The sequence below is a fragment of the Crinia signifera genome, chromosome 6 (assembly GCF_055691185.1).
Source record: "Crinia signifera chromosome 6, ASM5569118v1, whole genome shotgun sequence".
Classification (NCBI taxonomy): Eukaryota; Metazoa; Chordata; class Amphibia; order Anura; family Myobatrachidae; genus Crinia; species Crinia signifera.
In genome coordinates this window covers 43074347-43089521 of record NC_139222.1, presented here as the reverse complement: position 1 = coordinate 43089521, position 15175 = coordinate 43074347, and the positions used below count along the sequence as shown (strand labels likewise).

The window sequence follows — 15175 nt, the reverse complement described above, 5'->3', positions numbered from 1 at the left end:
ATAATGGAGCTATTTGAATGCTATTTTGGCTTCAGGATGGCGAATTAAAAGGCCGTCATTCCATAGGAGGCAGCCGTCATTCCGCGTCAGGTGACATGTTTACGAGAGTAGGGGTGTAGGCGGGCATATTTGGAAAAGGATGAGCGCGTGCGCTATGGGGATCACCGTAACATCGGGGTCTTAATATCGCATAATGGAGCTGCTTTAATGCTATTTTGGCTTCAGGATGGCGAATTAAAAGGCCGTCATTCCATAGGAGGCAGCCGTCATTCCGCGTCACGTGGCATGTTTACGAGAGTAGGGGTGTAGGCGGGCATATTTGGAAAAGGATGAGCGCGTGCGCTAAGGGGATCACCGTAACATCGGGGTCTTAATATCGCATAATGGAGCTGCTTTAATGCTATTTTGGCTTCAGGATGGCAAATGAAAAGTCCGTCATTCCATAGGATGCAGCCGTCATTCCGCGTCATGTGACATGTTTACGAGAGTAGGGGTGTAGGCGGGCATATTTGGAAAAGGATGAGCGCGTGCGCTATGGGGATCACCGTAACATCGGGGTCTTAATATCGCATAATGGAGCTGCTTTAATGCTATTTTGGCTTCAGGATGGCGAATTAAAAGGCCGTCATTCCATAGGAGGAAGCCGTCATTCCGCGTCATTCTGCATGTAAAATATGTGTAATGGTCTTAGCAAGAAGTATACCAAAAATATAGTTATGTGCAATAATTTCAGAAATATTAATATAAAAGTCATTTTCTCCCATTATAGTCAATTGGCATTCCTTATCTGCAGACAACACTGTCATTCCACTGTCATTCCTTTTAGTACATCCCCATCCAACTGCAGTGTGGTATAATGTGTGGGGACTGCAGTGATGCATAATGTGTGTGGATTGCCATATATCCACCACATGTTTCTTGGGTTCAATTTGAGCAGAGGATGTTAAGGACGAGAAGGGGCCTGAGAGTTACAAGTGTACCGGGCCCCAAGGTGTCTGTTGCTGGCCCTGCTGCTCCACTTGTACGTCAAAAACATATATGAATGTAATGTTATCTGTACAGCCTTTGAGTCATGTGACAACATTGTGACATATAACAAAGTATTAGTAAGAGGAATCCAGCGCAGAGACATAGAAATACATCTATCTAAATACTGTATACAATGTATAAAACATGCAGAACTAATCGCCAGTTGGTGTATTTGTGGTCTCTGTTATTTGTGATCTGGCAAATGCTGCAAAGTGAAGTGTGATCCATATATATGTATATATATATATATATATATATATATATATATATATACATATATACACCGTATGTTCCCTGTGTAGTGATCATTCTTCTCCTGTCGCCATGTAGATAATACTGAACTCCATGCATCGCTACCAACCAAGGCTCCATATCCTGCTGTCAGACCGGCGTCAGGGGGGAGAAGAGCGTGCTGCGCAGAACTTTGTTTCCTTCATGCTTCCGGAGACTCAGTTTATAGCAGTCACCGCATATCAGAGTCATAGAGTAAGCTATATAGTCCCCACGGCTGCATTATTCATCCTCCCGTGTCATCTTCCCTGCCCTCCTCCGTCTGTGGCTGCTGCCCACATCTCACCCAAATCTGGGCACCGAGCAAACATCAATATCCGCTCATCCTCCTCGTTCCACCCCAAAACTTTCCCTCTTCCTGGTACTTCCAATCCCCCAACCATATACACATACAGTGTCGGACTGGGGTATAAAGGGCCCACCAGGGAAATCACTCATAGGGGCCCACCGAGAGGCGGGGTCATTTGCTTTAAGGGGTGTGGCTGCCAGACCAAAGGGGTGTGGCCTCCTGACCAGAGAGGTGCATCTGCCCATGCATTTCCTGTATCCTAATGCACTTTAACATAATGCCACACACCATAATCCTCATTAAACATAATGCCACACACCGTAATGCCCTTTAACATAATGCCACACACCATAATCCTCATTAAACATAATGCCACACACTGTAATGCCCTTTAACATAATGCCACACACCGTAAAGCCCATTACACATAATGACACAAATCATAATGCCTATTACATATTATACCACATAACTGCCTCTTACCTACATGCTCGTTGTCAGAGGTATATTGCTCAGTGCCAGGGGATACATGCTTCTTGCTAGCGGTTTAATTCTCGTTGCCATGAGGGATTACATGCTCGTTGCCAGGGGGAGGGGGGACTTTACATGCTCATTGCTAGGGGAAATTACATGCATGTGGCTATGGAGGGTTACATGCTAGTCGCTAGGGGGATTTAGTGTATATGCTTTTGTCAGGGGCAAGGAGGGTTTGCATGCTCATTGCCAAGGGATTTTACATGCTTGTGGCCAAGGGGGCTTCCTTTCAAACAGCATGCCAGCTCTACCGGAATCTGCACTTCCGGGTAGCGCTGCGCTCCTCCGACAGGCACTAGAGGTATGGCAGTACAAGGCGGCGGACATTTTTGGAGGGGCATTCGCCATAGAGACTCAAAGAGAGGCCGGGAAGCCTGTGTGTTGTGGCCTGAAGCTATCGGTGGCAGCATGCACATTGTCCAGCGCCAGTGGCGTAACTTGAAATTTAGCTCCCCCAAGCCAAAAAAGTCGTCGTCGTCCCCCACCACCCACCCACACAAGCAATTTTTGGGTAACCAAGTCAAAATTTTTGTGCCCCTTGATGGGATAAACATTTTAAAGGGATAGCACATGCCGAAGGTAAAAGGAGTGTGGCCGCACAACGGTACCGCCAAAAGTACAGGGAGGCAGGGGTGACAGGGAGATAGTGGGTGACAGGGGAACCATATAGGGCAGGCATGTCCAAACTATGACCCTCCAGCTGTTGTGAAACTACAAGTCCAATCATGCCTTGCTACAGTTTTGCTATAAAGGAATGCTAAAACTATGGCAAGGCATGCTGGGATGTGTAGTTTCACAACAGCTGGAGGGCCACAGTTTGGACATGCCGGATATAGAGACTCTGGGGCACTAAACATGGAATAATAGAGTATTCTTTACAGTATATGCAGCAGCAGGTGGAATATGTGCAGTTCTGCTTCGGAGGTGCACAGCGTGATCACCCCACTATGTACGCAGCACCTGGGGTCTCAAAGTCTATACAAAATATATAGGGAAAGCTATATTGTTGCTACACACACACATATTCATATATAAAACAAGAACCACATTATATACATTGATGTAGCCAGATCCACATTGGAAAACCTATGTTCACCATGAATGAACCTCAATGGTATAATTATGTACCACTAGAAGGGAGACAACTTGAATACGAGAACATTTCTCTAACGCCTCATTGTGCAGTAATTTGCAATGCACTTATTTTTAATTTAAAAAAAAGTTGGTCACTCTAAAAAAACACATACCTATAGGGGGCAAATAGAAACTGGATTAATGAGGGTTTTTTGTCAGTATGGTATCACCAAGCTTGGCCCATCTCATCCATCAAACATGTGACTTCACTACTGATGCCCCAGATCCTAAGTATTGCTCATGCAGCATGAGAGTGACACTGTGCAATGTGCATGATGATACACCCTAACCCCCATCCATTGCTGCTATACCAGGGAATACATTCACTGGCAGTTAGGTCCACATACTGTAGTTCTGCAACTAAATCCAGAGTCAGCACTGCAGGGGCAACCCAGATTCTGCACATACAGTACCTGCGGATGCTCTCCCGGCGTCTGGCGCTGTGCTACAGGACATTTGTCAACGCTGGTCTGGGTGCCCGGCATTAGATCCTGGCATTAGATCCTTCCCTTGCCGAGCAGCAGCACAGCAGCAGCGGAGTGTGTCCGACAGCGAGCTGCTCCTCCTACTGACCTCTTCTCCTTCTTTTGTGTCCATAATTACCGGCTTGCTCTGGGACACAGAGAACTGCAACTTATAGTGTTAAGCCCCGCCTTGCTTTCAAAGTGGGCGGAGCTATAAATCAAAGGGTCCCACCGGGGAATCCCCCGGTTCCCCCCCTGGCCAGTCCGAGCCTGCACACATATCACCACAGCCCACTCTGCTTTTCCTGTGTGACATCGGGTGCAGCTATCCCCTAACACGACCTCTGCCACAATCTAGACACAGACACGGATAAGGAGGTGGAGTAGGCATCCTACATTCTCCATACTGCACCTTCCAGGTCACACAGGTTATCCTCATTCTCAGTAGGTATAGTGGGCAGCTGCCCTGGGCTCCACAATTCTAGGGTCAAGAAGCATTCTCTCCCTACCTCCCAGCCTGCAGCCAGGAGGTGAATGTCTGTCAGTATGCTGATTGGATTGGTGGATGGCTGAGAGCTATTCACCAATCAGCGTGCTGCTAATAGCCATCTACTGTATGAAAGTTTTGGGAGAGATGGTGCAGGACTGCAATAGGGCATTTACCTTATGCGGCCATACATCAATGCTGTAACTTTCCATCATCCATCTGATGATTGGCAGACATATATGCTTGACAATCTGCCAGGGAATAGGGAAAATTCAGCATGCTACTGATACCAATTCTTTTGGGGTTGGAATCAGCAAAGCAGCGATTTCCAACATGTTGGATTCCCCCATTCCATGACTCAGACGATGGCAAAATGAGGAAGTGGGACAAAACATTATAGATGTATCCCTAAACTGCACAGCTTATCAGAATGCATACAGTAACAAATAAGTACTCCTGAACCAATCCACTTCTTATAGTCATTAATAACGACTACAAGAAGACGTGAGACTGCTGTGGTAACAATGCATACAGTAGTTAATTAAAAGAATATAAAAAAATACAAGCACACACATACACACACACACACAGACACACACACACACACACACACAGGCAGGGCTGCAACTAGGATTTTCGTCTTTTGGGTGAAGGCAGTAATTTGGCTCCGCTCTGTCTGCCTGCACATATGGGTATCACATCCAGCACCCTAGACCTTCACCCCTAGTTGCGGCCCAGCAGTGCGGGAGACATCGCTCCACGTCCCACACCCAGTATCTCCCATGACCCAGTGCCAGACCGCCCGGCGCACGGAGCTTGCTGCTGGAGGCCTGGCTTTCCTAAGTTCTTACTCCATGCTGGGGACGCAGGAGCATCAAGAGAAGGGGGGAGGCGGCCTGGCTGGGAGATAGGAGGTCCTACAGCCGGTTGGGTTCTGCCACTCAGGCAGCGGCAAGATCCAGACGTCTGCTAACAGTGGGCAGCGTCTGATCCCTGCTGCCCAGATCCCCGCTGTCTTTCCCATTGGGGTGGACCCCTAGGTCCTAGGGCCCCTGGGCAAGTACCCATTGTGCCCAATGAGAATGACGGCCCTGGTGTGCACATAATCTGCAGTCCCTGGCCTAGTGGAGCTTACAATCTATATTCCCTACCACGTATACATGCACACACAGACATTCTAGGGTTAATTTTGTTGGGAGACCAAAAAAAATATTTTTAGATTATGGGAGGCCACACAAGCATGGGGAGAATATACAGACTCCACAGTTAGAGCCATGGTGGAAATCACCAGTGCTGTGAGGCATGGGTTCAAATCCCACCATGGCTCTAACCCAGTGGTACCTGGTTGGGATCATTTGGTCTACAGCATGATGGTCGACAGTCATTAGGTCGACATGGGAAAAGGTCGACATGAATCTAGGTGAACATAGGAAAAGGTCAACATGGTTCTAGGTTGAAAAGTCATTAGTTCGACAGGTCGTTAGTTCGACAGGTCATTAGTTCGACAATGTCTATGTCGACAGTCAAAAGGTCGACATGGGGTTTTTCACTGGTTTTTTTTTTTTACCTGAATGTCAACACAGTCCACATGGACACAGTTTCAAGTGCACCGCATCCCCTTGCATCGCTCACTGCACTCGGCACACTATTTTATTCTCCCACCACGCCCTAGTGGATGGTAGGGGATGAAATACCGCCTGTCGGCACATGTTGGCTCAAAAAACTGTGAAAAAACCCATGTCGACCTTATGACTGTCGACCTAGACATTGTCGAACTAATGACCTGTCGAACTAACGACCTGTCGAACTAATGACCGTTCGACCTAGAACCGTTGACTTTTTCCTATGTCGACCTAGACCCATGTCGACCTTTTCCCATGTCGACCTATTGGTGTCGACCATCATGCTGTAGACCAAATGACCGCATCCCGTGGTACCCAACTCAGTCCTCGAGAGCTACCAACAGTTCACGTTTTTCAGCTCACCCGGCAGGTACACTTATTACTCACTAACACATTTTAAAAGATCCACAGGTAGAGCTAATTACTTCACGTGTGATTCTGTGAGGAGACCTGGAAAACATGCCCCTTTGGTAGCTCTTGAGGACTGGAGTTGGCTACTCCAGCTCCAACCATCACACCGACTGTGCTGCCCAATTATATCACTAACGCTGCATGTTCCTGCAGGTCGCTAGCGATGTCCATGTCCAACTCTTTTTCGAAACAGCAAAGAGTGAATGCTTACCTATTACGACAAGTTATTTTTCCTCTGTGTATTAACAGATCACACAGCTGAAGATTGCCAGCAACCCGTTTGCTAAAGGTTTCCGGGATGTGGAAGGAGATGAATGGTAAAGACAGGGTCTCATATAAGGGTTCTGTATCGCTGTATTGTGGCTATATGGACCTCAGTATTATTTTCTTTGCTTTCAAGGTTACTGTCTCGTGTTCCAGATCCTCTCAAAATACACATGAAGGATTCTCCAGAAAGGTGAAATGTCGCATTTATTCATATACAGTATTTTATGCACAGAAACGTGTCCTTCAATGACTTGTGACAAATGTCAGGGAGAGAAAGAGGGTAACAGGGTGAGACAGGGAGTTAAGGGGTCACAGAGTAAAGGGGGAGAAGCAGAGATTGATAGAGGGTGTCAGGCAGTGACGTAACTATAGCACCGCAGCCCCCGCGACCGCGGGGAGACGCTATGCATGTGCGGGCGCCGGGGGCTGCAGTGCTATAGTTACACCCCGCCGCCCGCCTCACCAACCCCCGCAAACCCCCCCATCCCCAGTCTTTACCTGTGTTCAGTACGCGCTGTCTGAAACTGTCTGCTGTATGGGGGCGGACATTTTGTGGTGGTCCTCATAGCAGAAGAAGGGAGCCGGGACCAGCGCGTACTGAACCTAGGTAAGGCTGCGGGTGATGGGGGGGTTTGCGGGGGTTGGGGCGGAGGGGCGGGTGGGTGGCTGGGCGCCCTCCCTTTAACGGCGGGGGGGGGGCGCCCAAAATGTAGTTACGCCGCTGGTGTCAGGGAGAGAGACAGAGGGGGGGGGGAGAAAGAGGGAGGTTATAAAGGAAGAGAAAAGGGAGAGAGACAATGAAAGAGAGGGAGAGACAGAAATTGAGAGAGAGAGAAGAATGTCAGGGCGAGAAAGGTGGAGATACCCAAAGTGAGGTAGACAGCACCATGTACATACTGTCAGAGAGGGAAAGTGTGGGGAAGAGAGATACTGTAGAGGAGAAAGACAGCAGGGAGAAGAGAGAGCAGAAGAGAGGAAAATAGGAAAGGAAGGAAGAGATAGATAAGAGAGATAGGGATAGAGTAGAGGTGAGGAAGAGGGGGAGTGTGGTAGTGGAGGAGGGGGAGTGGAGGTGAAGAGGTGGTAAACTATCTCCAGAGGGCCAGGTCTCCTCTTCCAGTTCTCGGTTGCCTGGGTCTCCTGCACTCTGTTAGTCAGACCCTGGGGGCATTTGGGGCACACAGGGGGTCATGTGGGGAAAATACTGTTACTAAGGGCCTTATTTTGGTTCATTCTTTCTGACAAAATCCTTCTTAGATGGACAAAACCATGTGCACTGCAGGGGGGCAGATGTAACATGTGCAGAGAGAATTAGATTTGGGTGAGTAATTTTGTTTCTGTGCAGGGAAAATACTGACTTCTTTATTTTTACACTGCAATATAGATCTCACTTTGAAGTAAAACCCCACCCAAATCTAATTCTCTCTGCACAAGTAACACCTGCCCCACCTGCAGTGCATATGGTTTTGCCCATCTAAGAAGGATTTTGTCAGAAAGAATGAACCAAAATAAGGCCCTAAGTGAGCACAGCCATTGGCACTCATTGAAACAATATACTAACCGCCTTGTTTTTCTTTAATGAGAGTGGGGTGAGGTGGGTTGGTGAGGACCCAAAGCATATATTTACACCTGGGCCTACTAGCCGCTAGTTCCGCCACTGGCCCTGTCACTCTCCCTATTACCATTTCTCCCTACTTATGGATGACCTAAATTACACCTGCTCTATTGTACAAATTGCCTTTATCTTCAATTCCTACACTATGTAAAATGTTGATGAATGATATATTGGTTAATGTTGGGTGTAATGAGTGCTATTTGGAGGCAATGTGTGATGGGTTTATAATAAACACATCATAGATTAACATAAGCACGTTCCTCTTTCTTCGCTCAAAGCCTGGGCTGGTAGCAGCAGCACCAGGGGAGGGGGGGTAGACAATGAGCATGGAGTCCCCTGATAAGCTACTACCAGCACTGGGGTGTGACAGGCTGTGGACACACAGCATGGGGTCAGGGCCGGTGTAAGGCAACTGCCCCCAACCCCTACACTGTCACTATACTGTGTGCCCAGCCCTGTTCTAAGCAATCAGAGTGAAAGCCATGATGGAAGCCAGTCTTGCATCGTCCTATGCTGGTGTCCCCAGACCAGGCTGTAAATATCTTGGGCTGGTCGCGGCTTTCCTGTGGGGACTTCCCGCTCTTTGCCTCCAGGCTTTGGCTATATCCAGGCATTACAATGTTCTATGAGCAGATGAGATGTTCCAGCTGCCAACATGCCAGGATTCTATGTCTGATTGCCCTACACGATCTCTGCTGACCAGAACCTGCATTGTATTATGTCATGTATCTTCTGCACCTGTACCAATGTATTCTCTCGTTCCATTGCAGGTGGCATAATGTGGACTCACATCCTTCTCTGTGCCCCGAGGCCCACCTTATGCAGCCCATTGCACAATGAGCACAGGCTATGTGGTAACAGTGACTGAGGGCCTGATTCAGGCCTGTTGGCAAGGCTGCAATGTTTGCAGATGGACAAAACCATGCTGCTCTGCAGGTGGGGCAGAAGACATCATGAGAGTTACATCTGGGTGAGGTGTGTTCAAACTGAAATCTAAATTGCAAAGTAAGAATAAAGGGCCTGATTCAGGTTGGCTCAGTAAGCTGCGAACATTGCATTAGTGCATTAGACACAACTCGCCCGAACGCCCGCCCCCATGGAGATGCCTAGCATTTTCCTGGGTGCGTCCACTGGCCGCCAGCATGCACCTCCCCCTCATCCGCCCACGACCCGCCACGATGCTTGGGAAGAGCTCTGAGACTATTCAAGTCGCCGAAGTCTTTTGCAAACGGGGGGCTGCACATGTGCATAATAGGGCATACGCAATCCCCAAAATATCAGGACGGGGCCAAACTCGCTATATTGTGAGTCAACAAGAATCACCCCTAAAGCAGCCAGTATTTACCCTACACAGAAACAAAATAACTCCCCCAAATCTAACTCTCTCTGCATCTGTTACATCTGCCCCACCTACAGCGCAGCATGGTTTTGTCCATCTGCAATAATTGCAGCCTCGCTAACAGGACTGAAACAGGCACTAAGGCTCACATAGGCCAGCAAGCTGAAGGCTTACATGTGCTTTACATTCTGCTCATTATTCCGCCTACTGTCCCAGCGTGCTACAGGTGATTAGTAATCAAAAGTATTTTCCCGAAAGTCCTAAATCCCGGAGCACCCGCAATGTAATGCCATCTGCACCTGATTCATGTCTGCTCTTCCTATATGTTGGGCCTGAATATTGGGGAATTTTCCCAGGAGAGTGAGATGCTGATACCCGGCTGTGCGCTACTGTACATCACACAACTCTGCATCAGGATTGGCCACGATGACCCGTATGACATCACCGCGCTCCCCACAAATGACCTCTGATGTAAGATATCTATACGTAGGAGGTGTAAATGCTTCTGTCATAATGTCTGTGATACAGGTGGAAGCGTTCTGTATATTTTTTCAAATAAACTCAATATGTGACTTGTTTTTGTATGTGATGTCATTGTCTCCGAGAATAATAAATAATATTCATTGGTATGCAAACGTATTATATGTTCTCCAACATCTATGTTATGTGTTCTCTCCTATGTGGATAATGGGAATATAGAAGCATGTTGTATATAGAACTGATCTTTCCTTGTATTACTGTGAGTAAAATACTCTTTGGGGCAATTTCCCATCACTACAGACTGGTAAATAAAGCCCAGGTTTATAGTTTGGGACAGCAGGCTGACTGGAGGTCATGTGACCTGTGTGCCCGGGTGTAGTGTGGGGGTATTCTCCCAAGACCAAGCGCATGACATGGTGCCTAACACCAATAGTGATATGTCCCAGGGTCAGGAGAAAGTGCCAGTCTGGGGCAGGTGTGGCCCACTATAGAATTGTTAGGCTAGGTCACTAAAAATCTGGGACACATTTAGTTGGGATCCCACCTATGCAGTCAGCCAAAACCCTATTACATAAGCCCCAAAGTGTAGGAATGATATTGGTGTGAAGGCAGCATATGAGCCGGTTGTACATAGCAGGTAGAGGCGCTTGGACATTTATTCACAAATAATCCTGAGCAGGTCCCTGATATATACAGCTGTATGTAATCCCAATAACGTGCGTACAGGTCTGATGTACAGGAGTGTTCTATCATTAAACATTGGGAGTCAGAGAAATCGAATTGTTTCAGAACAAGACTGTTATTCCCTTTATTTGCCCCACGTCACCTTATTACTATATCATGTATACCAGGCATGTCCAACCTTGGCCCTCCAGCTGTTTTGAAACTACACATCCCAGCATGCCTTGCCAAAGTTATAGCATTCCCTAATAGCAAAACTGTGGCAAGGCATGCTGGGACTTGTACTTTCAAACAGCTGGAGGGCCAAAGTTGGACATGCCTGATTTATACAATAATAAATGAAAGGAGCTATGAGATATGTAGACTTACTGGATGCATTGGAGAAACTCACTAGGAACAATACAGCCCAACAGAGCCTGCAGTTATACACACATACACCTGGGTATTGGTATAGTAACTAAATAATCTGTTTGGGAAATGCCTGAGCACTTATACAAGGTATACAGCAGTGTATTGCAGCCGCTGCTCTGTGGTACACTTGTGTGCACTGAGGGGTTGTCAAGTGTGTCACGGGGCTAGAGATGTCTGCACCAGTCTTCAGGCACCATCACAAGTGCAACTGTTATTCACTGGTCTCTTCCTGCACCAGTCCTGTCTCTGTATCATGGGCAAATGGGACCGCCCCTTTCTAACGTCAGTGGGTCCAGATCTTGCTGCTGGCCCCTCCCCCTATTGTCATCCGCTAATCATCATTGGTTGGCGGCTGCTGACTCTCTTACATCGATGGGGTCAGTCCCGGTTCAATATCTCGTTGCATAAGGAGCTGCCGGGGGACTGCATAGTCCTGCATGAATAGGATTTAGAGAAGGCGAGGGACACACAGGGAGCTAGGTGAGGCGCTGCTCAGGTGTCCTGCTACTATACTGCCCCCATTAGACCCCTAGAAGAACATAATGGCAGCTAGGCAGTGACTCGTATGGTATTCACATGAGGGCATTTGTAACTCTACCCCATGGGGCTCCACACACTAAAAACAATTGGCATTAGCATAAGGTCTCTCCCAACATGACCCATTCCAGGAGGGACACAATGCTCTGTTTCTGGGCTTTCCTCTTAATGTATGATTGCCATCACCTGTTTTTGAACAGGTTAACTAATAAGACAGGTGCTTCACCACAGGTGATGGCAATTCTACATTAAGACAGGGGTTCCCAATCTTTTTTGGATCTCGGCACCCTAGAGTATCAGAATTTTTCCACGGCACCCCTAGGTCCAAATAAATAAATATATATATATATATATATATATATATATATATCTCCTATATATTTGGCTACATCTGTCACTCAAAGTGGGTGTCTGTGTCTATAACGCTCTGTTCCTGGACTTTCCTCTTAATGTGTGATTGCCTTCATCTGTGCTGAACACCTTTCTGAGAAATTAACCTGTTTAAAACAGGTGATGGCAATCATACATTAAGGGGAAGTCTAGAAACAGAGCATTGTGTCCCTCCTGGAGAGGGTCATGTTGGGAGGTATGTGACAGAGAACCAGCCCAGTGAGCCCACAGACAGTGCCAGACACCCACTGCCTTCCCATGTTGCCCAGCACTGCTACTCCACAGCCACCAGGTGAGCGCCCCCCTCCCGCGATTTGCGGCAAAACCTCCCCCCCCGCGCGCCCCCCCCTCCCGCGATTCGCGGCAAAAACACCCGCTCCCCCGCGACCCCCCCTACCGCGATTCGCTGCAAAAAGAACCCCCCCCCACGACCCCTACTGCAATTCGCGGCATAACCACCACCCCGCGACCCCCCCCTCCCGCGAATCGCGGCAAACCCTCCCCCGTGACACCCCCCCGCCCGATTCGCAGAAAAAACACCCCCCCGCGACCTCCCTCCCGCGATTCGCGGCAAAAAGAACCCCCCGCGCGACCACCCCTTGCACGATTGGCGGCACCCCCCCTGCGACCCCCCTCCCGCGATTCGCGGCACCCCCCCCGCAATTCGCAGCAGCCCCAGGATTAAATGGCACATGCAAAACACTGACATGGCTATGGTCGACAATGAAAAAGGTTGACATGAGTTTTTGAAGATTTATTTTTAATTTTTTCATATTCATTGTCATGTGTCGACATGGACACCAATGAAGTGGCACACTTATGTCAACATTTACATGTGTTGACCTTTCTGTGTTGATTTTTTCTTGTGGCGATTCGCGTCACACCCCCCCGTGACCCCCCACCTCCCGCAATTCGCGGCAACCCCCCACCGGAACCCCTGTGAACCCCGCCCTCCCGCGATTCGCGGCACCCACCCCCGCGACCCCCCCTCACGCAATTTGCGGCACCCCCCGTGATTCGCGGCAGCTCCAGAATTAAATTGCACATGGAAAACACTGACATGGCTATGGTCGACAATGAAAAAGGTTGACATGAGTTTTTGAAGTTTTTTTGTCATTTTTTGAATATTTTCATATTCATTCTCATGTGTCGACATGGACACCAATGAAGTGCCACACTTATGTCAACATTTACATGTGTTGACCTTTCTGTGTTGATTTTTTTCTTGTGGCGATTCGCGTCACACCCCCTGCAACCCCCCCTCCGGTGATTCGCGGCACCCCGGCACCCCCCCGCGACCCCCCCCCTCCCGCAATTCGCGGCAACCCCCCACCGGAACCCCCATGAACCCCACTCTCCCGCGATTCGCGGCACCCACCCCCCGCAACCCCCCCCCCCCTCCCGCAAATCGCGGCACCCCCCGCAATTCGCGGCATAACCACCACCCCGCGACCCCCCCCTCCCGCGAATCGCGGCAAACCCTCCCCCGTGACCCCCCCGATTCGCGGAAAAAACACCCCCCCGCGACCTCCCTCCCGCGATTCGCGGCAAAAAGAACCCCCCCGCGACCCCCCCTTGCACGATTGGCGGCACCCCCCCTGCGACCCCCCTCCCGCGATTCGCGGCACACACACCCCCCCCCCCGCAATTCGCAGCAGCCCCAGGATTAAATGGCACATGCAAAACACTGACATGGCTATGGTCGACAATGAAAAAGGTTGAAATGTGTTTTTGAAGATTTATTTTTAATTTTTTTAATTTTTTCATATTCATTGTCATGTGTCGACATGGACACCAATGAAGTGGCACACTTATGTCAACATTTACATGTGTTGACCTTTCTGTGTTGATTTTTTCTTGTGGCGATTCGCGTCACACCCCCCGCAACCCCCCTCCCGCGATTCGCGGCACCCCCCGTGACCCCCCACCTCCCGCAATTCGCGGCAACCCCCCACCGGAACCCCTGTGAACCCCGCCCTCCCGCGATTCGCGGCACCCACCCCCGCGACCCCCCCTCCCGCAATTCGCTGCACCCCCCCGTGATTCGCGGCAGCTCCAGAATTAAATTGCACATGGAAAACACTGACATGGCTATGGTCGACAATGAAAAAGGTTGACATGAGTTTTGAAGGTTTTTTTTCATTTTTTGAATGTTTTCATATTCATTCACATGTGTCGACATGGACACCAATGAAGTGCCACACTTATGTCAACATTTACATGTGTTGACCTTTCTGTGTTGATTTTTTCTTGTGGCGATTCGCGTCACACCCCCCCACCCCCCCCCCCCCCGCAACCCCCACTCCCGCGATTCACGGCACACACACACCCCCCCGCGATTCTCGGCACCCCACTCCGTGACCCCCCCTGCCGTGATTCACGGCACACCCCCCGCGACCCCCCTACCATGATTCACCGCAACCCCCGCCCCCGTAACCCCCCTCCCGCGATTTGCGGCAACCCACCCCGCGACCCCCCTCCCGCGATTCTCTGCAATCCCTCCCCTCCCGCGATTCGCAGCATCCACCCCCCCACAACCCCCCCTCCTGCAATTCGCAGCACCCCCCGCGACCCCCCCTCCTGCAATTCGCGGCACCCTCCGCGCCCCCCCTCCCGCGATTCGCGGACACCTAAGTTGCAATACAGGGCATCTTTCGTACAATTCTAACCATATTTCTCATATACAAACGTTCACAAATTAAGGGGGCGCAGCCCCTTACGACGGTGTGAAGAGCGCCCGTAGGGCGCGATGAATCACCTAGTATATATATATATACACACACAATTAAGCAGATTGTGTTTATATGTGCTTCTTAGGTTCAGTTATGTGGTAAAGTGCATTATTTGCTTCTGATTGTAGACATATTTTATGATTGGCAGCCACCAGCCTTGGTTTTGTCCATAAATAATTAATCATAAATAATTTGCCCCTCCTGGAGAGGGTCATGTTGGGAGGTATGCTCTCCTTTGTTCTGCAAGCAGATGAGCCTGGTACAGACTTTACTGTGTTCATCTGTGGGGCAATGTGTTTCTTTTTGTTCTATGGGGTCCAATGAGTTTGATTTTTTTTCCCGTGGGGGACAATGTATTTTTCCCTGTGGGTGGTCAGATGGTGGGCCTTGTCTGGGCCTTAAAATCTTGGTTGGTTTGCTGCAAGTTGAAAAAGTATACATATCACAGATATAGAGTGACAC

General features: G+C 49.1%; 1 pseudogene across 1 annotated transcript in view; it reads left to right on the top strand.

The window, feature by feature from the left end:
• LOC146007593 (tyrosinase-like) overlaps positions 1-10060 on the top strand; it is a 72826-nt pseudogene extending 62766 nt beyond the window's left edge. Inside the window, exons 5-7 of the transcript XR_014444364.1 lie at positions 6511-6578; positions 6662-6718; positions 8914-10060. The product of XR_014444364.1 is annotated as a tyrosinase-like (transcript). The remainder of the gene's footprint in view (positions 1-6510; positions 6579-6661; positions 6719-8913) is intronic.
• The last annotated feature ends 5115 nt before the right edge of the window (positions 10061-15175 follow it).